The following is a 27,662-nucleotide window of genomic DNA, read 5'->3' as shown; positions in this document are numbered from 1 at the left end:
ACAGTTAACCAACAAGTCACATATAACACAGAACACGTCAAACAATCAATGATATATCATTTACAAAGAAGTCTCGGGTCATAAACAGGCTATCGGGTTTTTAAAATGATTTTTAAAACATTTTTCAGAATTAAAACGGGTCATTGGATCAATTTCAGAGTAACAAACAGGGTTCAGTTGGCCAAATCTGGCTTCAAAACAATTTTATAATAATTATCGAGCCTTGAAAACAATTTAAAATAATATTTTAAAGCCCGAAACTATTTTTCAGAATTTTTAAATCATTTTTAAATAATTAAATCTAATTAAATAATTATTTAAAATCAATTAATAATTAATTAAATCAATTAATCAATTAATTTTCGAATTAATTGACCAATTAATCAATTAAATATTAACTAAAAATAATTAACTAATTAATTCAGATTTATTTTTGAATTAAAAATAATTTTTGGAATTCAAATAATATTTTTTTGGAATTTTCAGAAATTAAAAACGGATTTTTATAATTAAAATAAATAGAAAATATGATTTTTAAACATTTTTAAAACAGGAATCCTATTTCTGCAACTTTCCAGAAACTTCAGGGACTAAACTGTATCGTCCCCAAAAGTTTAGGTACCAAACTGCAAATTTTACAGGGCTCGCCGGAAAACGATCGGGGTTCGCCGGAGATGGCGTTTCCAGAATCTTCACACCTTCAGGAGCTCCAGATATCATCTACAATTCATGAGAAACAAATCCCAATAATCATTTTGTCCTAATAACCCCAGACCTGGCCGGAAAATGGCCAAGAACTTTACCGGTTTCCGGTGACCCGGCGAAAACTTCAAAACACAACTCCCTTCAATTCAGACATCCTCTGCTAACGAGCTATATACCAATCGATTGCAAATTTTATAAGGAACACAACCCACTATAATACAACAGCTAATAATTCTAAAATTAAACTCAATTTTGAACATGTTATTGAACTCCAAATCAGTCATATAATATATCAAAATCATCAGGAAAACAAACTCTACAACATGCAATCATCAAATCATTCAAACAATCATCCGAACAAAAATTCATATTTTTAATCAAAATAATTCAAAAATAAATAAATTTCCAGAAAATAAAACTTTGATTCTACAGTGGTATGGAACACAGATTCTGATAGTACACCTCAAGACCTTCGTTTTGGTTACTCAAGTTTTCCAAATGGATTCCGGTAACACCTCCGATTATTGGTTTGATTTTCAGAAAGATTTATGAATATATAAATTTTCTCTGGAAAATTATGTAATTACTGTCTGCAAATGATTTTTGGTACGAAATAAAATACGGTAAAGGTTATTTATAATTACGAAAAATTAGTATCCCGTTGGTACGTTTATTTATAAAAAATGATCCAAACGGTACCGGTTTTCGGGATAATTATCCAAACTAGTACAATTTATACTGCGGTCTTGGTCTCAGCGCCTGGTTACACATATTACGAGGTGATAATTGTGTTAGTTTAATAAAAAGATCCCGTTTATCGAAAATATGAGTTTTATTGATATACCGAAACGAATAATGTATTGAAAAGGTTGCGCCGAGACCCGCGCAGGACAAACCGTACGCCGGATCGAAAAAGTTGAAACATGGAAAATGCTCAGAATATTGCAATTAGGTTAGGAAGGAGTTCTCGGAAGAGTTTCGGGTTATAAAAACCTAAAAACAGATGATGTCGGTTGGTTCCCGATTGTATAAAATAGTTTTTAAATACTCGGAAAATGATTTTATAAAATCCATATATTTCCTATAAAATCATAAATCAACATAAAAATAAATAGGAAGATATGAAAATTATTTATATTTTATTTTGGACATATAAAAATTAAAATACTCAATTAATATTATTTTTAAACATCCAAATACATTTAACACTTAACAAATAATTCACAGAATAAATACTGAATATACATAATAAATATTTATTAGCAAAAATAATTACACGATACATCCCGGATATTACATCCTTCCCGCCCTTAAAAGGATTCTGTCCTCAGAATCTCCTAAGAAAACAAATGAGGGAACCTTTCTCTCATATCACTTTCTAACTCCCAGGTTGACTCTTCAACCTTTGGGTTTCTCCACAATACTCTTACTAACTTTACCACTTTATTTCCCAATACTTTCTCTCTTTCTTCTAGAATTTCTATCGGACTCTCTACATATGACAAATCTGCCTCAAGCTCTATTGGCTCATATTCTATTACATGTCTGGAGTCTGGATTATACTTCTTAAGCATCGATACGTGGGAAACATTGTGAATGTGCTCCATGTGCGGAGGTAACGCCAACTCGTAAGCTACTTTGCCAACGCGCTTTAGAATCTCAAAAGGTCAGACATATCTTGGGCTCAGCTTTCCTTTCTTTCCAAATCTCGTTAATCCCTTCCACGGTGATACTTTTAGTAATACCACATTCCCTTCTTCGAATTCCATGTCTTTCCTTGATTGATCTGCATATTTCCTTTGACGGTCTTGTGCTGCTATCAATCTCTTCTGGATAAATTCAACAACTTCCTTTGTCTGCTGCACCAATTCAGGTCCAAGTATTTTGCGTTCTCCTACCTCGTCCCAATATATTGGAGATCTGCATTTGCGTCCATAAAGAGCTTCATAGGGTGGCATCCCAATACCGGCGTGATAACTGTTATTGTAAGCAAATTCTATGAGGGGTAAATGCTCGTCCCAACTTCCTTTGAAATCAATAGCACAAACATGTAACATGTCTTCAATTGTCTGGATCGTTCTTTCACTCTGGCCGTCCTTCTGTGGATGGTAAGCCGTACTCATATTCAGTCTCGTTCCCAAACATTCTTGAAAACTCTTCCAAAATCTTGAATTAAATCTTGGATCTCGATCAGATACAATAGACACAGGAACTTCATGATGAACTACAATTTCCTTCAGGTACATATGGACCAACTTGTCGAGTGAAAATCTTTCATTTATAGGCAGAAAATGAGCTAACTTGGTAAGTCTATCCACTATAACCCAGATGGCATCATGATTAGCTTTTGTCCTTGGTAATCCAACTATGAAATCCATGGCAATATGCTCCCACTTCCATTCTGGAATCTCCAATTGCTGTAGCAATACACTTGGTCTTTGGTGCTCTGCTTTAACTCTCTGACATGTATAACATCTGCTAACCCAATCCGTAATTTCCCTCTTCATATCTGGCCACCAATAATTTTCCTTTAAATCTCTGTACATTTTGGTACTCCCTGGATGGATTGAATACCTTGAATTATGAGCTTCCTTTAAAGTTTCATTCTTCAACTCCGTTACTGGTGGAATCCAAATTCTAGAAGAAAACCTAAGAATACCTTGATCGTCCTTTTACGTGCACAATTCTTCACCTACCGAACAATTTATGTCCTGATCCATTACTTCTTCTTGACACTTCTTTATCTTCTCTAACAACTCCGGCTGGAAAGTCATACTATACACTTTTGCTTCATCAGGCTTGCAAACTCTAATCTCCAATTCTAGTTTCTGAAATTCCTTATATATTTCTTCAGAGACTGATAACACATTTAACTTTTCCTTCCGACTCAACGCATCTGCTACGATGTTTTCTTTATCGGGATGATAGTTAATTATACAGTCGTAATCCTTGATCAATTCTAACCATCTCCTCTGTCTCATATTAAGCTCCTTTTGTGTGAATATGTACTTCAAGCTTTTATGATCCGTGTAAATCTCGCACTTTTCTCCATATAGATAATGTCTCCAAATTTTCAAAGCGAAAACTATGGCTGCTAGCACCAAATCATGAGTAGGATATTTCTGTTCGTGTGGTTTCAGTTACCTTGACGCATACGCAATCACCTTATCGTGCTGCATCAGAACACATCGGAGTCCTTTATGAGAAGCATCGCTATAAATTACGAAATTTCCTTGATCGTTGGGAAGTGACAAAATAGGTGTCGTGATTAATCTTTGCTTCAATTCCTGAAAACTTTCTTCGCATTTATCGTTCCATATAAACTTTTCATTCTTCCGTGTAAGCTTTGTCAATGGTGTTGCAATCCTTAAGAAATTTTTAACGAATCGATGATAATATCCTGCCAATCCCAAGAAACTTCTAACCTCTGTTGGTGTTCTCGGTCTTTCCCAATTTGTAATTGCCTCAATCTTTGCTGGGTCCACTTTGATCCCTTCATTACTGACTATGTGTCCTAAGAACTGAACTTCCTGTAACCAAAACTCACACTTCGAGAATTTAGCATGTAACTTCTTTTTCCTTAAAATCTCCAAAGCTGTTCTTAAATGTGTTGCATGATCCTCTTCCGTCTTTGAATATATCAAAATATCTTCTATAAACACAATAACGAACTTATCCAAGTATTCTTTAAAATTTCTATTCATCAGGTCCATAAACGCTGCCGGGGCATTTGTCAATCCAAAAGACATTACTAAAAATTCATAATGTCCATACCTCGTTCTGAAAGCTGTCTTTGGTATATCTTTTGGCTTAATCTTTAGTTGATGATATCCTGATCTTAAATCAATCTTGGAGAAGTACTTGGCTTCATTCAATTGGTCAAATAAATCATCAATTCTGGGTAACAGATACTTGTTCTTGATTATAAGCTTGTTGAACTCCCGATAGTCGATGCACAGTCTCATGCTTTCATCCTTCTTCTTGAAAAATAGTACCAGTGCACCCCACGGGGATACACTGGGTCTGATTACTCCTTTCTCTAACAACTCTTGCAATTGTTTTTCTAGTTCCTTTATTTCAACGGGCACCATTCTATACGGGGCCTTGGATACTGGTTCTGTTCCAGGTGCTAAGTCGATTGCAAACTCAATTTCTTTATCTGGAGGAAGTCCTGGTAACTCATCGGGAAACATGTCTGGAAATTCATTAACTATTGGAATATCTTCAAGTTTCGCTGGCTCCTGACTTCTATCAATCACATATGCCACAAAATGCTCGCATCCTTGTCGTAGTAACTTCTTGGCTTGAATCATCGTTAAGAACTTCTTTGCTTGCTTCTGGCCCTTGAACGTTACTATCCTTTCGTCTGACGTCTTTACCATTACCTTCTTATTTCGATAATCTATCTGGGCATCGTGCTTAGATAACCAATCCATTCCTAAGATAACGTCAAATTCTCCTAACTTAAATGGTATTAAATCTACACAAAACTTACTACCAGGAATCTCAATCTCACAATTCCCACAGACTTGATTAACAGATACACGTTCTTGATTTTCTAATTCCACAGTCATTATTTCATTTAAATACTCAACTGGACAATTTAACTTACTAACAAACTCTTGTGAAACAAACGATCGAGTTGCTCCCGAATCTATTAACACTTTGGCACATAAAGAATTCACATTAAGCGTACCTTCCATGACATTAGTATCCTGGATAGCGTCCTTTACAGACATTTCAAAAACTCTAGCCCTTGGAGTCTCATTCACTGCTGGGGTAGATCCCATAATCCTCAATGCATTACTAACTGGGGCTGGTGTCTTGCAATCCCTGGCTATATGTCCTGGCTTTCCATATTTAAAGCACGTAAATCCAATGGCTGGAACCTTCACTACTGGATTCCGGATAGGCTGATCCTTGTTTGCTGGCTCTCTTGCTGGCTGATTTCGGCACTCCTTGGAATAGTGCCCTTTCTGGTTACACTTGAAACAAACTACATTCAACTTGTTACAAACTCCTCCATACTTCTTCCCACATACCTGACAATCTGGAAAAGTTAACCTTAACTGATTCGGCTGATTCACATTGGATGGATGGTTGCCTTGGCCTCCGTCGCTGCATTTTGCCTTCTGAAGCTAAAATTTCTCCCTGGCTGAAACTTGCCCTTCTTAAAGTTTGGAAACTTCCCTGGTTGTGACTGACCTTCATTCCCTTCAGACTTTCTCTTCTTACTTTCCTTCTCCTTCTGGGACATCTCGCTCTCTGTCTCTGCAATCATGGCCTTCTATACAACTCCTGTATAGGTATCCAACTCAAAAATGGCTACCTTCCCTCTGATCCATGGCTTCAGACCTTGCTGGAATCTCTTAGCCTTCTTCCTGTCAGTATCCACATATGACGGCACATACCTTGACAACTCTTCAAACTTACTTTCATAATCTGCCATCGACATATTTCCTTGCTTTAACTCTAGAAACTTCAGCTCCATCTGATCCTGAACAAACTGGGGAAAATATTTTTCTTAAAAGAAATCCTTAAACCTTTCCCAAGTAAAAACATCTGTTCCTTCCAATGTCTTCACAGTTTCCCACCAATAGGTGGCTTCATTCTTCAAATAATAGCTTGCAAACTCAACCTTCTGTTCTTCCTTTACTTTCACTAAAGCAAACGACTTCTCTATTTCCTTTGACCAAATATTTGCTTCAATCGGTTCTAAGGAACCCTTAAATTCTTGTAATAACCCCAAATTTTGGAATTTTTGAAACCCTTATGAATAGTGCTTTTTTCTGATTATGCTGAATAAGAAAACTTTTCATGCCACACTATGTATGGGTTCTTTTATTGTTATTCTGAGATCGTATCAGTACTTTATATGATAAATAAGTGTATGTGAAGATCGTCAGAATCCAAATCCAAACACTTTGATTTTTCCCGAAAATCCACCAGATACCGAAAGAATTGAGTATAAAGTAACAGGATAAAAAGGATTTAAATTCAAGGATTATAAGAGAGGATCATAAAAGGAATATAATGTATTGAGAAAGGTTAAGGAAACCCAAGTAATAAGATCCCGGGTATAATCCCTCAAACGATAAACGAAAACGAAAGTTAAGAGAACCGTATAACAGATCAGCGGTCATTAGCCAAGTAATTAGAAGCTAATCAAAGAGGTTAGTGAGGATGATGTCATCAAACGAATAAGAGGAGGACAAGTGGGGGAGGATGACATAATAAGGTGACATAAGCATGACAAAGAAAGGTGTGTTGTTGGTTGATTAAGAACCATACAAAAGTTACCATGGTAAAAAGTAATAAATCAAAACAAAAACACCAAAAACAACCAACTAACCATTCATTTCACCAAAAACACAACTTGACTTCTGTTTCTCCATTGAAGCTCTCGGCCTCATTCTTAAGAAAAGGGAAGTCAAAGCTCCTCCACTTGCTAATTTACAAGGTAATTATCCTAGCTTCTCCTAGTTAAGTTACATACTTCCTAGGAATCTTAGCTTCAAAATCCTTTCCTAGCATTTCCTATAAATCATTCAAGAAGATGGTGAATAGTACTTTCTTGAAATTAATTTTTGTGTTCTTGATTTCTTTGAAAGATCAAGCTTGTAGGAGGTTAGATTAAGGCTTCCATGGGCATTCCAAGGATCTTTCATGGATTAAAAGCTTCAAGGAAGGTATAACTCTTCATGATCTTAGTCTTAAGTTTTGTTGTTTAGATTTCCTAATGTTTAGATGATGGGTTAGTGTAATGGGTGTGTAATCATGTTTAGAGCTTGTTATGAGTAGTTTACTTGATGAGAGGCATGACTATTGTGTGTTTAGAGATTGGTTGGTTTTGTGATGTTTTTGGAGTTGGAAATCTTGGTTATTAGTTAATGAACTTAAGTAAACTCTTAGTTCATGATTGAGAAATAAGTATGAATTGGTAATATTGAGTTGTTGGGGCTGTTGTAGTATGGTATGGATGGATTTTGGTTGTATGAATGAATTGTGGTTGGTTGGTGGTTGGTTTGGAGTAGAATTAAAATTGGTAATCGCGTAAACATAGCCGTCGTAATGCCCGATTTACTTTAGACTGTTTTTGTTCATAACATCAGGATCCGAGAACTCACTGTTAGGTTTTGACCATTTCCATGATTAGATAATTCAGGTTACGAGCTTCGTTTTGATATGTGGTTCGTTTGAATCCGATGTACGGTTTAGGAGAAACGACTGTTTTAAGTAACGGCGTTTCGCGACCGAACCATTACCCCTCGCCTTACTTTGAAACCTTGGTTAAGGACTTTAAATGACTAATTGGGGTATGAAACAATTATGTTAAGTGGATTAGGCAGTTGGTAAGGTACTCGCGAAAGAATCGCTTTAAAATTCTTAATGGTTAATTTATTAAAAATGGTGGAGCCGAGGGTACTCGAGCGACATAAGTGAATCGTTAAGCGCAAAAGCAAACGTTAGGGTTCAATTGGTTAAAGTCTAGTTTCTTAAGCGACCGGGGTTTAATTCCGACTTATGTTGTTGTTCATAGGTTATCGGACCCACTCTAAGCTTAAGTCTATACGGGAGCATTCAGGCAAGTTTTCTACCCGTTATACTGTTGTTGTGATGTATATATGTATATGCATTATCTTGTGATAAGTGCATGATTGTTATTAGCAAATCTTGCGATATATTGGAGCATGTTGATATGGTATATATGCATGCCGGTTTCATAATCTTGATATCTAATTGTTGATTCAATTGCTTATAAACTGCATAATACCTATGCTAGAGATAAGCAGTAGTTGCGTATACCCTTAGTATAGGGGACCCAAAGGTAAACATTTTCTAAACCGGGAGTCGATGTTCCCGAGTATAATATATGTATATATTTATATATATAAATGAATAGTTTTCAAAACTATTATTCGAATAAGGTTTATTCGATAACTTTATTTTACTTAATGAATATTATTTTGAATATTCATTCGAGGGCTTATGACTCCGTTTATTTTATTAATGAATATTATTTTGAATATTCATTCGAGAACTTATGACTCCATTTATTTTATTAATGAATATTATTTTGAATATTCATTCGAGGACTTATGACTCCGATTATGTAATAACCCCAATTTTTGGAAATTTTTGAAACCCTTATGAATAGTGTTTTTGCTGAATGAGAAAACTTTTCATGCCACACTATGTAGGGGTTCTGTTATGGATATTCTGAGATTTTATTAGTACTCTATATGGTATATAAGTGTATGTAAAGATCGTCAGATCCAATTCCTAACACTTTGATTTTTCCCGAAAATCTACCAGATACAGAAAGAATTGAGTATAAGGTAACAAAATAAAAAGAATTTAAATTCAAGGATTATAAGAGAGGATCATGAAAGGAATATAATGTATTGAGAAAGGTTAAAGAAACCTAAGTAATAAGATCCCGGGTATGATCCCTCAAACGATAAACGAAAACAAAAGTTAAGCGAACCGTATAACAGATCAGCGGTCATTAGGCAAGCAATTAGGAGTTAATCAAGGAGGTTAGGGATGATGATGTCATCAAACCAACATGGTGTGGACAAGTGGAAGCATTATGACATGTGCAAGATGACATAAGCATGACAAGGGGTTTTGTTTTGTTGGTTGATTTTGGGCCATGTAAAATTTACCATGGTAAAAAGCTAAAACATTTTCCAAGGCCAAAAAGGAGAAGCAACCAAGCAAATATCATAAAACACAAAAATTAGAAGTTGACTTTCCCATTTCAAGAAGAAAGCTCTCGGCTAAAACAAACTCAGCAACTTCAAATTGCCATATCTCCTTCAATACTCACTCAAATGTTGTGTTCTATAGCTCGTTGGAAAGGTATTGAGATGTCCTACAACTCTTGTTCACAAGTCTCTTCCAAATAAGCATGGTAAGACCCTAATTTTTACAGTTCTTTAAATCGGACTTTTAGAAACTTCAAAGCCTAACTTTGTGTTCTTGATTTCTTTGGAAAGATCAAGCTTGTAGGAGGCTCCCTAAGGCTTCCTAGCAACTTAACACCTTCCAAGGAAGCTATAAATCTTCACACCCTTTAGTAATAAGTTTGAATGTTGAAGTTTGGAGATGGTTTGGATGGATGAGTAGTAATTTGAATGATAAGCATGATTCGAGCTTAATTGTTAAGTAGTTTAGTTGAATTTGGAGATGTTATAATATATGACTGGATTAAGATCCTTGAGCTTATTATGACTGAAATCAGTAGCATTGATGTGTATCTTGAGTTGTTGTTGATTGGTAGTTGGATTGATATGATTTGGAATGGTAAAAATTTGGGAAATCGCGTAAACATAGGCGTCGTAATGTCCGATTTACTTTAGACTGCTTTTGTTCATAACATTAGGACCCAAGAACTCTCTGCTAGGTTTTTACCATTGCCATGTTTATATAGTTCATGTTACGAGCTTCGCTTTAATATGTAGTTCGTTTGATTCCGATGTACGGTTTAGGAGAAACGACCGTTTTAAGTAACGGTGTTTCGCGACCGAACCATTACCCCTCGCCTTACTTTGAAACCTTGGTTAAGGACCTTAAAGGGTTAATTAGTGTATGAAACAATTATGTTAAGTGTGTTAGGCAGTTGGTAAGACACTCGCGAAGGAATCGCCCTAAAACTCGTAATGATTAAATTATTAAAATGGTGGAGCCGAGGGTACTGGAGTGACTTAAGAGAATCAGTAAACGCAAAGCAAGCGTTAGAGTCTAAGTTGGTTAAAGTATAGATTTACAAGTGACTTTGGTTTAATTCCAACTTACTTGTTGTTTATAGGTTACCAGACTCGTCCCGAGCCATTTGTAACCCCCAGTCGCTCGGGCAAGTTTTCTATCCGTTATACTGTTGTTGTGATGTATACACTTGTATATGCATTATCTTGTAATAGATGCATGATGGTTATATTAGCAAATTCTTGCGATATATTGTAGCATGTGATATGGTACATATGCATGCCTGTTTCGTATTCTTTCCATATATATCTGTTGGTTCAGTTGATAATACCTATGCTAGAGAATAGCGGTAATTTGCATATACCCTTAGTATAGGGACCCAAAGGTGAAAACATTTTCTAAAACCGGGAGTCGAGGATCCCGAGTTGATTATATATATATATATATGGTTATATATATGGTTATAGTTTTCAAAACTATTAATCGAATAAGGTTTATTCGATAACTTTATATTATTTAATGAATATTATCTTGAATATTCATTCGAGGATTTATGACTCCTTTATATTATTTATTGAATATTATTTAAATATTCATTTGAGGATCTATGACTCCGATTATTTGCTGAGATATATTCTTTATTTTTATTAAAGAATAAGGTGTCGATAATCAAACTCACTTTTGATTATTCAAATAAAGATATTACTTTCGTATAAGTATATCTTTGGTTATTTAAGAGTCATTTCAAGTATAAGTTTTACAACATCTACTTCAATTATTTTTATAAAGATTATTCTTCATGGGAATATTATTTAAATAATAATATTCAAATATTTTTATTTTATTAAATCAGCATCACTCCAAACATTCTTAAAAATATTTTCGAGTCTTCAAAATGATTTTTAAAAGTTAGAGCGGATCCCAAAACTCATTTTTATATTTAAGATCCTCCTTTCAAAGGGGATTTAAATACTCGCTCAAAACCTGAGGGATCCGGCTGTGTGGTGTATTTTATATTCACAACAAGGTTGCTATTCTGATAAAAGAGTTTTTGATTACTTACCCAACACTCGCGAAGTAAAATTCTTGGAACAAGTTAATCCATTAACAGGCATCGCCTGGGAAATATTGGTGAGTTTTCCTTTCCAACTAGATACGACTTCTTGGTGGAGCCGTACCAACAAGTTTCTACTTGGGGAAAGGGGGGACGAGCTTTACGTTTCAGAGTCATGGATTTCATCTGAACTAGGAGTGGCGTAAGTGGTCGAGTAGCGCCGGCCCAGCCTTATTATATTGGCCCAAATGGCCCGGAAGTTCCGCTAAGGCGGTCCATTCCTTAGGAGTTCAGTGTTCGGTTGACAAGTAAATCCGACAGGTTCTCCTCTACATGTAGAAAATGGTGGGGTTGTACTACTACGACTGATCATCGTAAGTGGTCTTCCTGGCGCGGAAAACTCCCGTAATGAGTTCATCATCCAATTGGATATTTCTGCAACACTACCCAGAGCACTTCGATAGAAAGGCTACGGTTGGGCGATTGTTGAGTGTTGGCAGGGTCAAGTTTTCAAAATGATGTTTGCATCAAATGAAGTATCTCATAACTTCATTTTATTTTGATGATATTTTAAAGATTTAATCTATTCAAATCTGGTCTTGTAGTCTCATCTATGTGATGAACTTTTGAAACTAATTATAACTTGAACGGTGGTAGTTCAAGTAGTATTTGGAAAAGATATAAGTATATTGGAGTATCTTGTAACTTCATCTTTTAAGCTTATATCTAGTAAATGATTATCTTATGCATGACAAAGATTTTCAGAAAAACGTTGTGACAAGGTTAGATATATGAGATCACCTTGCAACGATATTTTTATACAGTTATACACTGGAACTCTGTGTGTATTATGCATGGAAGAGGACTTCCAATATTTTGAAAAGTATATATGTATATATATATATACTGAATATTTTGCGACTTCATCGCATTAAGATATCAACTTGGTTCATTTCTTTTGACCAAGACTTTCATGAGTACTATGAGAAGGCCCATATATTGTTAATCATTATACATATTATTTTGGTGGGCTTGCTGCTCACCCTTGCTTTCTTCTTTCATCACACAACATCAGATAGACAAGATGAACAGAACCAAGCTCCCAATTCACGAGCGGATAGGAAACGTTCCGCAGCTTCCTATAGGCATTGATGCCGTTATAGCCGATGTAGGATCTACCAATAGGCTAGGCTTTCAACTTCTGATGTACCAGATTTATGTATATTTATGAATTGTAATAATGGCAAAGAAATGTAAATTTATTTAGAAACCCTTTTGAGGTGTAATGGTTTATAATTGTGGAATAAAACGACTTGTGATTATTTTTGGATATTCATCTCTGAGACTATAACTTGTGGTGCGTGTGTTTATTGTGGGGTCACAGTACAGAGTAGTTGATTATTTATTAAGATTGTGTGTTATTAAGGGAAATGGAACTCGTGACAACCCGGATCCCCGACCCCGGATTTGGGGGTGTTACAGAAATGGTATCAGAGCTAAGCGTTATAAACCTCAGAGATGATGTGACGTTAAGATGATAACTAAGATAATAAGAACTTTTGCCAAGTTCATAGTCGGGCTACCTAACGTAGTACTGGCAGTTAAAACCCTTATGGGAACCCTTATAAATATCGTGATAGAAGCGTAGTTCGTTATCGTATATGGTAGCGGGACTCCGAACCCTGAGGTTCAGGAGCATCAGCATGAGGATGTTTTATTACTTATTGGAGATCAGATTATGAATCCGATAGAGCGTCCTAACGCGGGATCGGATGATGTTCATATTGAGGATGTAGCGGTTGAGGATGTTGTCCTAGAAGGGATAGTTGTTGAGGAGGATCCTGACAAGAATGAATAAAGGACCACTGATGAATTGATGACCATAGTTAGGTCGACTACCAGAGGTAGGATTGGTCGATCACTACCGGAGGTTTGTTCAAGTTTGTAAAGATAGTAGCCCCCTTTAACGTGGCTTACTCGTAAGACTGAGAAGTTTGAATGGACAGAGAAATGCGAGAACAGCTTTTAAGAACTGAAGCAAAGATTGGTGACGGCCCCTATGATGGCGTTGCCGGATGGAAAAGGAGATTTTGTGATTTGTAGTGACGCTTCGCATATGGAATTAGGGTGCTCTTATACAGCACAACAAGGTAATCGCGTACGCGTCAAGACAATTAAGGGAATATAAAATTCGATACCCCCACCCAGGAGCTTGGGCTCGTGGCAATAGTTTTGCCCTAAATATTGGAGGCACTACTTGTATGGAGAGAAGTGCGAGATTTACACAAGCCATAAGTGCTCTAGTGCATTTTCACGTAGAAAGAGCTCAACATGCGCCGGAGGAGATGGTTAGAACTAATCAAGGACTACGATTATGAGATTCTTTATCATCCAGGGAAAGCGAAAATGGTGGCTAATGCCCTTAGTATAAAAGAGAGACTCAAGATAATAATGTCTTTCGGAGAGTTTATAAGAGATTTTGAGAAAAAGGAAATAGAAGTGAAGGTAACCGGAGCCGGTACCGAAAAGCTGTTTGAGATTGCAATACAGACCGGATTTTTGGAAAAGAACATATTGTGCCAGAAAAAGTGATGAATGAAGGCATAGAGTCAATGCTGGAGAAGAGATCCATACCGAGAAAGATGATAAGGGGATAGTGAGGTGTTCCTACAGAAATTGGGTTCCAAAAGTTCAAGAGCTTAAGGATGAGAACTTAGATGAGAGCCATAGTTTGAGGAATAAGATTTAGGGCAAACCCTGAATGTGATAGTCAGGGAGGTTGCCATCAAGAAAGAAAGAACCCATAACATAATAGAGTGGAAAACAAGGTTTTTAATGTATAAGATAACCCCGATTATGGGAGAAGGTTGAAACATTTCATACTAAGGAAACAGAAAGTCGAGTAAGATAAGGAGACCCGAGACGGTACTCCTATACGAAAATTCATGGACATGTCTAAACAGAACTTATACTTTATTCCCAACCACCACCTTGAGGGAAACAATGTAGGGGGAAATTCTTTCAGGACCTTTAAATCGCTAAGCTCTCAGTGTTCCAAGGAACAAGTTGACCCAGTCGAGGCAAGAGCCTAGCTAAAGGAAATATAGGAATCATTTGAGATTCTAAATGATTAACGAATCACAAAAGACGATTTTTGTCACTTACCCTCCTAAGAGAGAGACCACCCGCTGGTGAAAGGCCAAGGAAGGCACGAAGCAAGAGATTATAATAAACTGATTTAACTTCAGTCAATTGTTTTTAGGAAAGTACTTCCCAAGGTTATGGAGATAGTGTAAAAGCTTTAGAGACAGAACAAAGGCAGACGAGTATGATGAATTATAAATCTAAGTTGTAAAAGTTATCAAGATTCGTTCTGAGGACACGAATCCAGAATGACGGGATGTATGAAATCAATGCTTATGTTGTGTTGGTTCATGAAATAATGATAAGAGAAAGGAAAATAAAAAGAAACTGAAGTGGAAAGGAATATAAAGGCAATAGAGTTTGAGGAATGATAAGGGAGTTGGGTATGAGGAAACCCTAAAGACTCGTAGTAATAGAAATAGAAAAGTATGTAATCGTCAGGATGAGGGTGATTCACCATGAGTTAAATTGATGGTTGAAGGTATAAGAGATACATATATTTTATCCCCTGTAAGTTGGGAGGATTCGAGGAAATCTTGAGATAGTTCGAAGGATAAATAATGAGACGCAGATAGACTGAGGAGACAAGGAAGTAAGAAATTAGGAAAATTGGATGAAGGGAGTGACCTTTAAGAATGTGAAGTGTAAGACCAGGGGCATGATACCCAGAAAGGGAGACGCCAGGTATGAAAGATATCCCAACATTGAGATGACTGTTGAGATAAACAACAAAAGTAAATAAGGATTTATTAAGAAGAAGTTCACGTTGAACACGACCAATATCTTCCAGAACATCCATGTGATCATTACCAAATCAAGAAAGAAAAGCGGATAACCGTTGTTATCTTTTGGAGGCCATATTGATTGACCTTATTTTGAATACAGATGTTATTGTGAAATTAGGCATATACTATCGAGGTGGAAATGATTGAATAAGACACCCTTATCAGGAATATATGACTTGATTTATCCATGGAAGGATGCATGTACCTTTTTAAAGGTGGAATTAAGGATAGAACATCGGTAACTTAAAACGAATCCTAGGGGAATGGCTAAAGGTTGGCATTTCACCCTTAATAGGGATATTATGAGTTTTGACAGTATGAATTGGAAAGGATTAAGGTAATAACAATCTTTAAGAATCAATGGTGAAATTTTTTCAGAAGTATATAGACAATGATTCTGGTATTAATAAATGGTATCTTGATATGCCCTGTATCTAGGGAATACAGAAGGAACGATTTAAGGATAACCTTAGAGGTTTTACAAGGAGAAAGGTAATATTCAAAATTCTCAAGAATAGAAATGTTGATAAAGGAAATATGACGTAATTATAATGATGCCGAATGAGGCACGTGTTAAACCACGAGAAGGTATGGATCGAACCAGTAATGGTCGAAATTGTTCAGGGCAATTAGGACTTAAGATAAAAGATGTTCTAAGTATGATTAAAAGTCAGTCGTGACAGTGATTAACCTCTAAAGACTGAGGCAATAACTTATGGAAAAATGGTGATAATTTTTTTATTTTTACTCATCAGACTTTAAAGAAAACATCTTCACATAAGCTGTGATTGAAATGAGATAGAAAATTATTTGGAGGTGGTTAAAATGACATTGACTGTAAGGAAATTTTACTATCAGGAAAGGCCAAAGAGGTGGCCGACACTTTAAAGGTAAAAAGATAATTATCGGCGCTCGTGCCAGGAGAATACAATGATAATGGTTAAAGCCGTGAAGATTGTATTATGATTTGAAAGATTTACATTCCTTCTGATGACTGTGCAATACCCAACTGTAATAGTAGTTGGTAAAGGTTTAATTCGTATAATCGCCATGAGTGGGCTATCTATCTTAGAAGGTCCTATCTTGAGAGTAATCCAGGACCATATTTCAAAAAAAAAAAGAAGGACTAAACGAACCTTTGAGTTAAGTCTTCAATTGAAGGCATACGATTAAGAATGGTATTAACCTGCTATCGTTGCTTTGACTGAAACTCTTCTGCAATTTTATCTACTTCATGTCATGAAAGTACGTCAAGTTCAGGAGTGTTCTTCATGAATCATGAACGGTGATCATGTTACCTCCTTAGAAGAATTAGATACGAGATGTATGGACTCCGTATGGTTAGCTATTAAGACTTCATGGAAAATGAATGACTACAGTAGGTCAGTGGTGGACCATAGTAAGGCAGCAATGATTTTGCGAGTAATGAGCTGATTACAACCGTGAGAGTTGTATTGGAATGGGTGTTGAGATTGAGTACCACTAATCGGGTCGTGGTAGTGTATAAGTTATCATTGATAGACTAATTAAGTAGAGTATCTACCTATTGAATATTTATTCTTTCTTATCAATAGAGAGTCGTATTATTATACGAGGAAGGTTGCGGTGCAAGCATAGAATTCTAGTAACGATGATGTCTAGAATGAGATCCCGGGTTCGATTTTCGATATCGAGGGAGTTTCAAAGGTGATTGTGTATAAGCTCGTGGAAGAGCATGGGTCCATAGAAGGATGGACGGAATAGCAAATATTTAGGCATGTGAAATACGATGCTATAATGCTTGATGTTGATATATATATACACATATGTTTTGTTCTCCTATGACAAACCTCTATAATTCAGAGGTAGGTTCCAAGCCAGATATTTTGTGGCAGTATATTTTTTTTTCATATATACAATTCTCTTCAATTCGTTCTTTTCTCTTCTTTTCATTTCATATAAGCTGAGAAGAACAACCCTTCCAGAAGGTGAGGTATTGCCGAATGACTATCTATCTGTGTGATAGAAGCCGAGCAGGATACCAGCTATTGTTTAATTGCTTGTCAAGTACTAAAGGCTGGCCACCTTCTGTACTAACTATGCGATATAACAAGTGTTCATGATCATAGTGATCTCTCAATAAATTCTTTTACTTCTATATGAAGGACCAAGCTTTTGAAGATGGAAGCAGCTAAAGGAAGTAGTATCAGTACGGTGGTATTCCGATTCTAACGCGTTCGTGATACTAAGGTTGACGTGGTTATTAAAAGGTTATAGAACGCTAACGAGCAAAAGTATAACCAGTATAATAGTAGGAACGGAAGGTAGTAGCGATTATGAACTGGAAAAGAATGGGTATTAAGAAGCAAAAGCTCTAATGCTAAAAGCTATAATGAGAGTCTGTGCTATAGACTTGAAAGAAATTGGAATGATCACTTAACACGGATCGAATTTTCTTACGACAATAGATCATATGTCAGTATTGAGATATCGCCTTATGAGATCCTTGAGGGAAGACAATGTCGATCTCCCTTACGTTAGGATGAAGTTGTAGAGCGCAAGATGCTCGGACCCGCAGTAGTCCAAAGGACCAGGGATATAATAGATCTAATCAGAGGACGGCTGGTAGTAACCCAAGATGGACATAAGAGGTATGCTGATTTGACTCAAAAGGACAAAGAGTATGAAATAGGGGACCTAGTAATGTTATAGGTATCCCTTGGAAAGGATTGATGAGGTTCGGAAAGAAAGGAAAGCTAAGTCTACAATTTGTTGGACCCTTGGATATATTAAGACGTTTTGGGAAGTTAGCATATGAGCTAGCCCTACCCCCGAACATGTAGCAAGTTCATAACGTGTTCCACGTATCAATGTTAAGAAAGTGTAATTCGGATGCCAGATAAATAAGGGCATATGAGCGCATAGACATGCAACCCGACGTAACCTATATGGAGCAACCAGGAAGGGTTATAGATTGAAAAAGGAACAATTGCTTAGGAAAAGGGTTATCAAACTAGTCAGAGTTTGATGGTAGAACCACAATGTGGGAAAATTTACTCGAGAGTTAGAAAGTGAAATGCTAAGAGAGTATCCCTATTCATTTTCTATTTGATTCCGGGACGGAATCCTTTTAAGGAGGGGAGACTGTAATAACCCCAATTTTTGGAAATTTTTGAAACCCTTATGAATAGTGTTTTTGCTGAATGAGAAAACTTTTCATGCCACACTATGTAGGGGTTCTGTTATGGATATTCTGTGATTTTATTAGTACTCTATATGGTATATAAGTGTATGTAAAGATCGTCAGAATCCAATTCCGAACACTTTGATTTTTCCCGAAAATCTACCAGATACAGAAAGAATTGAGTATAAGGTGACAGAATAAAAAGGATTTAAATTCAAGGATTATAAGAGAGGATCATGAAAGGAATATAATGTATTGAGAAAGGTTAAAGAAACCTAAGTAATAAGATCCCGGGTATGATCCCTCAAACGATAAACGAAAACGAAAGTTAAGCGAACCGTATAACAGATCAGCGGTCATTAGGCAAGCAATTAGGAGTTAATCAAGGAGGTTAGGGATGATGATGTCATCAAACCAACAAGGTGTGGACAAGTGGAAGCATTATGACATGTGCAAGATGACATAAGCATGACAAGGGGTTTTGTTTTGTTGGTTGATTTTGGGCCATGTAAAATTTTCCATGGTAAAAAGCTAAAATATTTTCCAAGGCCAAAAAGGAGAAGCAACCAAGCAAATATCATAAAACACAAAAATTAGAAGTTGACTTTCCCATTTCAAGAAGAAAGCTCTCGGCTAAAACAAACCCAGCAACTTCAAACTGTCATATCTCCTTCAATACTCACTCAAATGTTGTGTTCGATAGCTCGTTGGAAAGGTATTGAGATGTCCTACAACTCTTGTTCACAAGTCTCTTCCAAATAAGCATGGTAAGACCCTCATTTTTACAGTTCTTTAAATCGGACTTTTAGAAACTTCAAAGCCTAACTTTGTGTTCTTGATTTCTTTGGAAAGATCAAGCTTGTAGGAGGCTCCCTAAGGCTTCCTAGCAACTTAACACCTCCCAAGGAAGGTATAAATCTTCACACCCTTTAATAATAAGTTTGAATGTTGAAGTTTGGAGATGGTTTGGATGGATGAGTAGTAATTTGAATGATAAGCATGATTCGAGCTTAATTGTTAAGTAGTTTAGTTGAATTTGGAGATGTTATAATATATGATTGGATTGAGATCCTTGAGCTTAATATGACTGAAATCAGTAGCATTGATGTTTATCTTGAGTTGTTGTTGATTGGTAGTTGGATTGATATGATTTGGAATGGTAAAAATTTGGGAAATCGCGTAAATATAGCCGTCGTAATGTCCGATTTACTTTAGACTGCTTTTGTTCATAACATTAGGACCCGAGAACTCCCTGCTAGGTTTTGATCATTTCCATGTTTAGATAGTTCATGTTACGAGCTTCGCTTTGATATGTAGTTCGTTTGATTCCGATGTACGATTTTGGAGAAACGACTGTTTTAAGTAACGGCATTTCGCGACCGAACCATTACCCCTCGCCTTACTTTGAAACCTTGGTTAAGGACCTTAAAGGGTTAATTAGTGTATGAAACAATTATGTTAAGTGTGTTAGGCAGTTGGTAAGACACTCGCGAAGGAATCGCCTTAAAACTCGTAATGGTTAAATTATTAAAATGGTGGAGCCGAGGGTACTCGAGTGACTTAAGAGAATCATTAAGCGCAAAACAAGCGTTAGAGTCTAAGTTGGTTAAAGTATAGATTTACAAGTGACTTTGGTTTAATTCCAACTTACTTGTTGTTTATAGGTTACCAGACTCGTCCCGAGCCATTTGTAACCCCCAGTCGCTCAGGCAAGTTTTCTATCCGTTATACTGTTGTTGTGATGTATACACTTGTATATGCATTATCTTGTAATAGATGCATGATGGTTATATTAGCAAATTCTTGCGATATATTGTAGCATGTGATATGGTACATATGCATGCCTGTTTCGTATTCTTGCCATATATATCTGTTGGTTCAGTTGATAATACCTATGCTAGAGAATAGCGGTAATTTGCATATACCCTTAGTATAGGGACCCAAAGGTGAAAACATTTTCTAAAACTGGGAGTCGAGGATCCCGAGTTGATTTTATATATATATATGGTTATATATATGGTTATAGATTTCAAAACTATTAATCGAATAAGGTTTATTCGATAACTTTATATTATTTAATGAATATTATCTTGAATATTCATTCGAGGATTTATGACTCCTTTATATTATTTATTGAATATTATTTGAATATTCATTTGAGGATCTATGACTCCGATTATTTGCTGAGATATATTCTTTATTTTTATTAAAGAATAAGGTGTCGATAATCAAACTCACTTTTGATTATTCAAATAAAGATATTACTTTCGTATAAGTATATCTTTGGTTATTTAAGAGTCATTTCAAGTATAAGTTTTACAACATATACTTCAATTATTTTTATAAAGATTATTCTTCATGGGAATATTATTTAAATAATAATATTCAGATATTTTTATTTTATTAAATCAGCATCACTCCAAACATTCTTAAAAATGTTTTCGAGTCTTCAAAATGATTTTTAAAAGTTAGAGCGGATCCCAAAACTCATTTTTATATTTAAGATCCTCCTTTCGAAGGGGATTTAAATACTCGCTCAAAACCTGAGGGATCCGGCTCTGTGGTGTATTTTATATTCACAACAAGGTTGCTATTCTGATAAAAGAGTTTTTGATTACTTACCCAACACTCGGGAAGCAAGGGTGAGAAACAAGCCCACCAAAATAATATGTATAATGATTAACAATATATGAGCATTCTCATCATAATACTCATGAAAGTCTTGGTCAAGAAGAAATGAACCAAATTTGATATCTTAATGCGACGAAGTCGCAAAATATTCAGTATATATATACATATATACTTTTCAAAATCTTTGAAATCCTCTGCCATGCATAATATACACAGAGTTCCAGTTTATAACTGTATAAAAATATCATTGCAAGGTGATCTCATATATCTAACCTTGTCTCAAAGTTTTTCTGAAAATCTTTGTCATGCATAAGATAATCATTAACCAGATATAAGTTGAAAAGATGAAGTTACAAGATACTCCAATATACTTATATCTTTTTCCGAATACTACTTGAACTACCACCGTTCAAGGTATAAATAGTTCATCCCATAGATGAAGCTACACGACAAAACTTGTATAGAATCAATCTTTGAAATATCATCAAAATGAAATGAAGTTACGAGATACTTCATTTGATGAAAACATCATTTTGAAAACTCGACCCTGCCAACACTCAACAATCGCCCAGCCGTAGCCTTTCTATCGAAGTGCTCTGGGTAGTGTTGCAGAAATATCCAATTGGATGATGAACTCATTACGGGAGTTTGCCGCGCCAGGAAGACCACTCACGATGATCAGTCACAGTAGTGCAACCCCGCCATTTTCTACATGTAGAGGAGAACTGTCGGATTTAATTATCAACCGAACACTGGACTCCTAAGGAATGGACCTATGTCCAATGCCTCTTCTTCACTATCTCCACCATCACCAAAGAAATTTGCTGAACCACCAGTCTCATAATCCACATCACCAGCTGTAGAAGGAAAAGTTGTGATGGCATCCTTAGCTCTTAGCATTGACTGAGTGGTATGCACCAAATTAGGCATCCTTTCTGCATTGTCATTGTCCTGTTAAGCTAGAAGTTGATAAGCCGGAACAAGGTGAGTAACTGCCTCAGCATCAAGGGAGGTGGAATCTATAATAGCTTGAGGTTGCTGAGATAGTCCCTCCCTGTCTGCATCCTGGACATTCATTAACTCACTAGCAATGACATCCATCCTTATAGCTCCTGTACCTGTATTTCTCTCGTGTTCTCTCTTTTGTTGCATCAGGGTCTCACCCTGGCTCCCCACCCTCACACCCTCACCTTCACCATCTAAGGTGGGACTCCTCTCACTTACTTTTGCTAATCCTGAAGAAATGGATCGCATATTTTCACTCTTTCGCTCTCCTTTTTCCTGGGAGCAGCCCAGACTCTCACTCATAGCACTCTCTGCCCTCAATTCTAAGAGTGACTGTACAACCACTAATTCTTTTGCACTAGAAATAAATGAAGTTTAAAGCTGTGCAGAGACACTCGACAGATGAGTAATATCAATCGGGTGAGAGATTTTGCTATCCGATGGATAACTTTTGTTAAGTTTATCCGTCGGGATACAATCACTACTCGACGGATGAGCAATATCCATCGAGAGAGTAGAAATGAATGAACTTGCAATAGAAACTATTGTGGACTCTGTGCTGATTGATGATATTTTGGGCACAGATGATTCAACAGTTCCTGAAAGAATTGGCAAGTGAGCCAACAAATCATCTAAAAGATGATGCTCACTTGCATTAGATTTTGGCTTCCCCAACAAAGTTAAAGAAGGGGAATCAGGAATTGATGTGTTGATCATATCCACATCCAGAGAAACTGTAGGAGAATTTGGTGTTTAAGGTGCTTCTATCATTAGAGATTTTGGCTGTGACTCCACATTTATTGGAGCCACATCAAGCTGAATTTATGAAGGTGCAGTGACTGTGTCTTTAGCACCAGTTTGCACAGTGTGTGTACCCTGTGCATCCTCAAGGGTTTTGGGTTTCTTCTTTCTGGCATACATTTGGGGTGAGCTAGTGTCCCTTACCCTCTTGGCATGTGCTCTTGGTTGAGAGCTTTGTTCAATAGTTACATCCTTTTGGGAGGATGCAACTAGAAATGAGCTTTTATCCTTTTTAAGCACTGCAGTTTGTTGGGAAACTGTAGTGTGGCTAGGCTGGGAACCCCTCAACTCTCCATCCTTATCCTCAGGGTTTCTTTTATGTTCACCTTGTCCCTCACCTACCTTTCCCACCTTCACACTCCCCTCTTTGGTTTTGGTGGATTTTGAAACTGGCATCTTTTGAGAGATGCCAGAGGGGGCTTTCTTTAATTTGGATTTTGAAATTTTTATTGGTTTGGTAGCTAGGGTAGGCAGATGTTGGGTCATTGACACAGTTGCCATTGCTACACTAGTATTCAAAGAAATTTGTGAGGTTAGAATAGTAGGGATATATGAACTTACCTCACTTACCTGAGGTGCTTCCATTATATGGAAATAGAAGAGTGGCACCTCCTTATGATGATTTGCCCTGTCCAAATCTGCAATAATCCTTCTCTCTTGAACCCAACAATCTAATTTTTTATTTGGGTTCTCAAGCACAATTTCCTCAGAGAGGTGGTTAGGTAACATCATGAAAAATCTAGCATAATAAACACTTTTACCCCTCTTCTTTAACTCTCCTAATTTAAAACCCAACTCAAACAGAACAAGGTCACTAAAATTAAAGTACTTATCTGTAACTAGCATGTAGAGCATGTTAAGCATAGAAATATTAACAGAATCAAAATTACTGATTCTACCAGAAAAGACCTTGGTCACTATATCACACATGAAACTCCATTCCTTCCTAAGACCCAATCTCCTCATGTCACTTAACTTAGAGGTAGAAAGAACATAGTACATGGAATTAAGCATATTAACTATATCAGTGTCTGTGTGTGGTGAGGTCACATTATTATCAGGAATCTTGAAACATGCTTTATATAGTTCATTACCTTTGATAGTGAGTGTGATGGTCTTACCAGTTGAGTTGTATGTAGCAGTGGTCCACATCTCTTCAACGACTTCACAAAAGATAGTGGGTGATTCCAGCATGGCATAGTTAAGCTTGCAGTTCTTCACAAAATCCATCATTTTGTGGTAGTCACCAGAATGCTGAATCCCCTTGTTCACTAAGGCTGTGAAGTTATTTTTCTCACAAATAAACCCAGTTTGAGACATAATCTTGACAACAGGCGCCATTGTTAGAGAACAAGAGATTGCAGAGAGAGAGTAAGTGCTTTGAAAGAGAAAGAAATTGGAGCAGATAATTTGAGAATGATAAAAGAAAAGCAATGAAAATGAAATAGGCTTTTATACTATCTCAAAAATAACTGCCAAAAATAATAAAATAAAATAAAGTAGCCAATTAAAATTGCCTAAAATAGCCGTTTAAAAATAAACTGTAAAAATTCCATCAATTATCCGTCGTGTCATGCTTACAAACTGTAAGTATACTCGATGGATAATTTTCAGGAAATTAACGGCTAAGATTAAGACAATTTGACGGATGAGGATAAACTGTTATCCGTCGAGTTATAAAATATTCCAAAAAAAATAATTGATTTTTATTAGCAAATAGTATTCCGACGGATGATCAAACTCGATGGATAAAGATCATCCGTCGAGATGAAAATTTTGACTTAACCAAAGTTTCATCCATGACTGAAAAAATCAATTTAAATTCCTGGATGCATTATAACTTGCAAATTATCTCATAAGGATTTAAGAATAATTAAGCATACCTAACTCACTTACCAACCTTGAGAAGGTGGATTCATCCAGTGGCTTGGTAAAAATATCTGCAAGCTGCTTCTCACTTGGAACAAAATGTAGTTCCATAATACCATTCATTACATGTTCCCTTATGAAGTGGTAATTGATGTCTATGTGCTTTGTCCTTGAATGTTGTACTAGATTTTCAGTGATGTCTAGCAATTGATTTTTCATCCATAAAATCTGTGCACAGCAACTGCAAGCAGCAATATATTCAGCTTCAGCTGTAGAAGTAGAAACTAAATTTTGCTTTTTACTGAACCAGGACACAAGCTTGTTTCCTAGAAATTGACAGGTTCCTGTTGTACTTTTTCTATCAATTCTACAACCTGCATAGTCTGCATCTGAGTAACAAGTTAGATCAAAACCAGAATCTCTAGGGTACCAAATTCCAAGTTTTGTTATTCCTTTGAGATATCTGAAAATTCTCTTAATTTCTACTAAGTGAGATTCTCTGGGGTCAGCCTGAAATCTAGCACACAAACATGTAGCAAACATTATATCTGGCCGACTTGCTATTAAGTACAAAAGTGAGCCAACCATGCCCCAATAACTTGAAATATCCACAGACTTTTCAGTAGTGTTTAATTCAAGCTTAGTTGCAGTAGCCATGGGAGTTTTTGCAGATGTGCAATCCATTAGATCAAACTTCTTTAAAAGATAAAAAAGTATTTAGTTTGACTAATGAATATTCCATCACTAACTTGCTTAACTTGCAAACCAAGAAAGTAAGTTAGTTCTCCCATCATACTCATTTCATACTTACTTTGCATCAATTTGGCAAACTTTTTGCAAAGTTTCTCATCTGTAGAGGCAAAAATAATATCATCTACATAAATTTGAACAAGTATGCTAGAGCCATTAACATTTCTAAAGAATAAAGTTTTATCTATAGTACCTCTTGTGAAGTGATTTTCCAAAAGGAACTTTGATAAAATGTCATACCAGGCTCTAGGTGCTTGCTTTAGTCCATAAAGTGCTTTCAAGAGATAATAGACATGTTCTGGGAAATTTGGATCTTCAAAACCAGGAGGTTGACTGACATATACTTCATCCTCCAAATCTCCATTCAGAAAGGCACTTTTGACATCCATTTGATAGACCTTGAAATTGGCTGTAACACCCCCAGATCCGGGGTCAGGGATCCGGGTCGTCACGGTCTTTCTTTCCACAATATCACTTCACTTAATTAATAATAATTAACCTTATGCTGTGACCCCACACTAACACACACCACAACCCGTTATAGTCTCAGAGATGAAATTGAAATAAGTACAAGTCTTTGAATCCATAATTTAAAAGTTATTACAACCCAAAATGATTAATTGATAAGTTTACAATTAATTGCCATTATCTGCCACAAGTTATAATTATACATAATTGATTCCCAAAAGTAGAAGGTCTGATCTACAGATATATCTACCTCTGCAGCTATAGCAGCTATGATCTCAACGGGAAAGCGCGGAGCGCTTCCCACGCTCTTGCGCTGGGTCTGCTTGAGTCTGGCCATCTTTCCTAACTGTTGTTGTGTGATGAAGAAATAAAGCAAGAGTGAGCATTACAACTCACAAGATAATATATAGTGTAAACAATAATGCAAGTATCTAACAGGATAACTTACTAGAATCCTTTATCAAGTGCAAGATAATTACTTACTGGATATAAGCAAAAATAAGGGATGAAGTTACCAAATACTTCACTATACTTATATCATTTATAAAGCTATTTGAACTACCACTGTTCAAGGTATAAGGAGCTTTCAACATTTCATCACAGAGATGAGACTACAAGACAAGATTTGAATAGATTAAATCTTTGAAATATTATTGAATGAAATGAAGTTATGAGATACTTCATTAAGTTTCGATATATATATATCCGCATATATATCTCTTTATACATTTCCTGAAAACCTCTATCATGTAAAGTATGAACAGAGTTTTTAACATCCAATGAATTTTTGGAAAGGAAAAGAATTGTGGCATAAACCCGATATCTTGCTGATCAGGCAAAGATACCAATAAGTAACCTTTCCTACTAGTAGATGGACGAATTCCCCACTGGTCATCACCCTGGTCGCAATAGGACCTTATGCTGGACTGCCACTCAGCCACTTACGTATTTGATGGACTCCCACTGAGCCACTTACACTATCATGGACGCCCACTGAGCCCATGTTGCTTATGCCGACTCAATAGATGGACTTACTTCCCGAACGTTGGGTAAGTAATCAATTCATTTACCAAAACCGCAACCTTGTTGCGAATATAAAATACACCACAGAGCCGGATCCCTCTGGTTTTGAGCGAGTATTTAAATCCCCTTTAAAAAGGAAGATCTTAAATATATAAAAAATTAGGTTTTGGGATCCGCTCTAACTTTTGAAAATCATTTTAAGAACTCGAAAACACTTTAAAGAGTGTTTGGAGTAATGCTGATTTAATAAAGTAAATCAGTCCCAATATATTAGAAAATATCTGAATATTATTATTTAAATAATATTCCCATAAATAATAATCTTTATACAAATAATTGAAGTAGAAGTTGTAAAACTTATACTTGAAACGAGTATTAAATAACCAAAGATATACTTGTACAAAAGTACTATCTTTATTTGAATAATCAAAAATAAGTTTGACTATCGACACCTTATTCTTTAATAAAATAAAGAATATATCTCAGCAAATAATCGGAGTCATAGGTCCTCAAATGAATATCCAAATAATATTCATTAAATAATATAAACTGA

This window comes from Apium graveolens, chromosome 2 (genome assembly GCF_009905375.1).
Source record: "Apium graveolens cultivar Ventura chromosome 2, ASM990537v1, whole genome shotgun sequence".
NCBI lineage: Eukaryota > Viridiplantae > Streptophyta > Magnoliopsida > Apiales > Apiaceae > Apium > Apium graveolens.
This window is presented reverse-complemented; position numbering follows the sequence as displayed.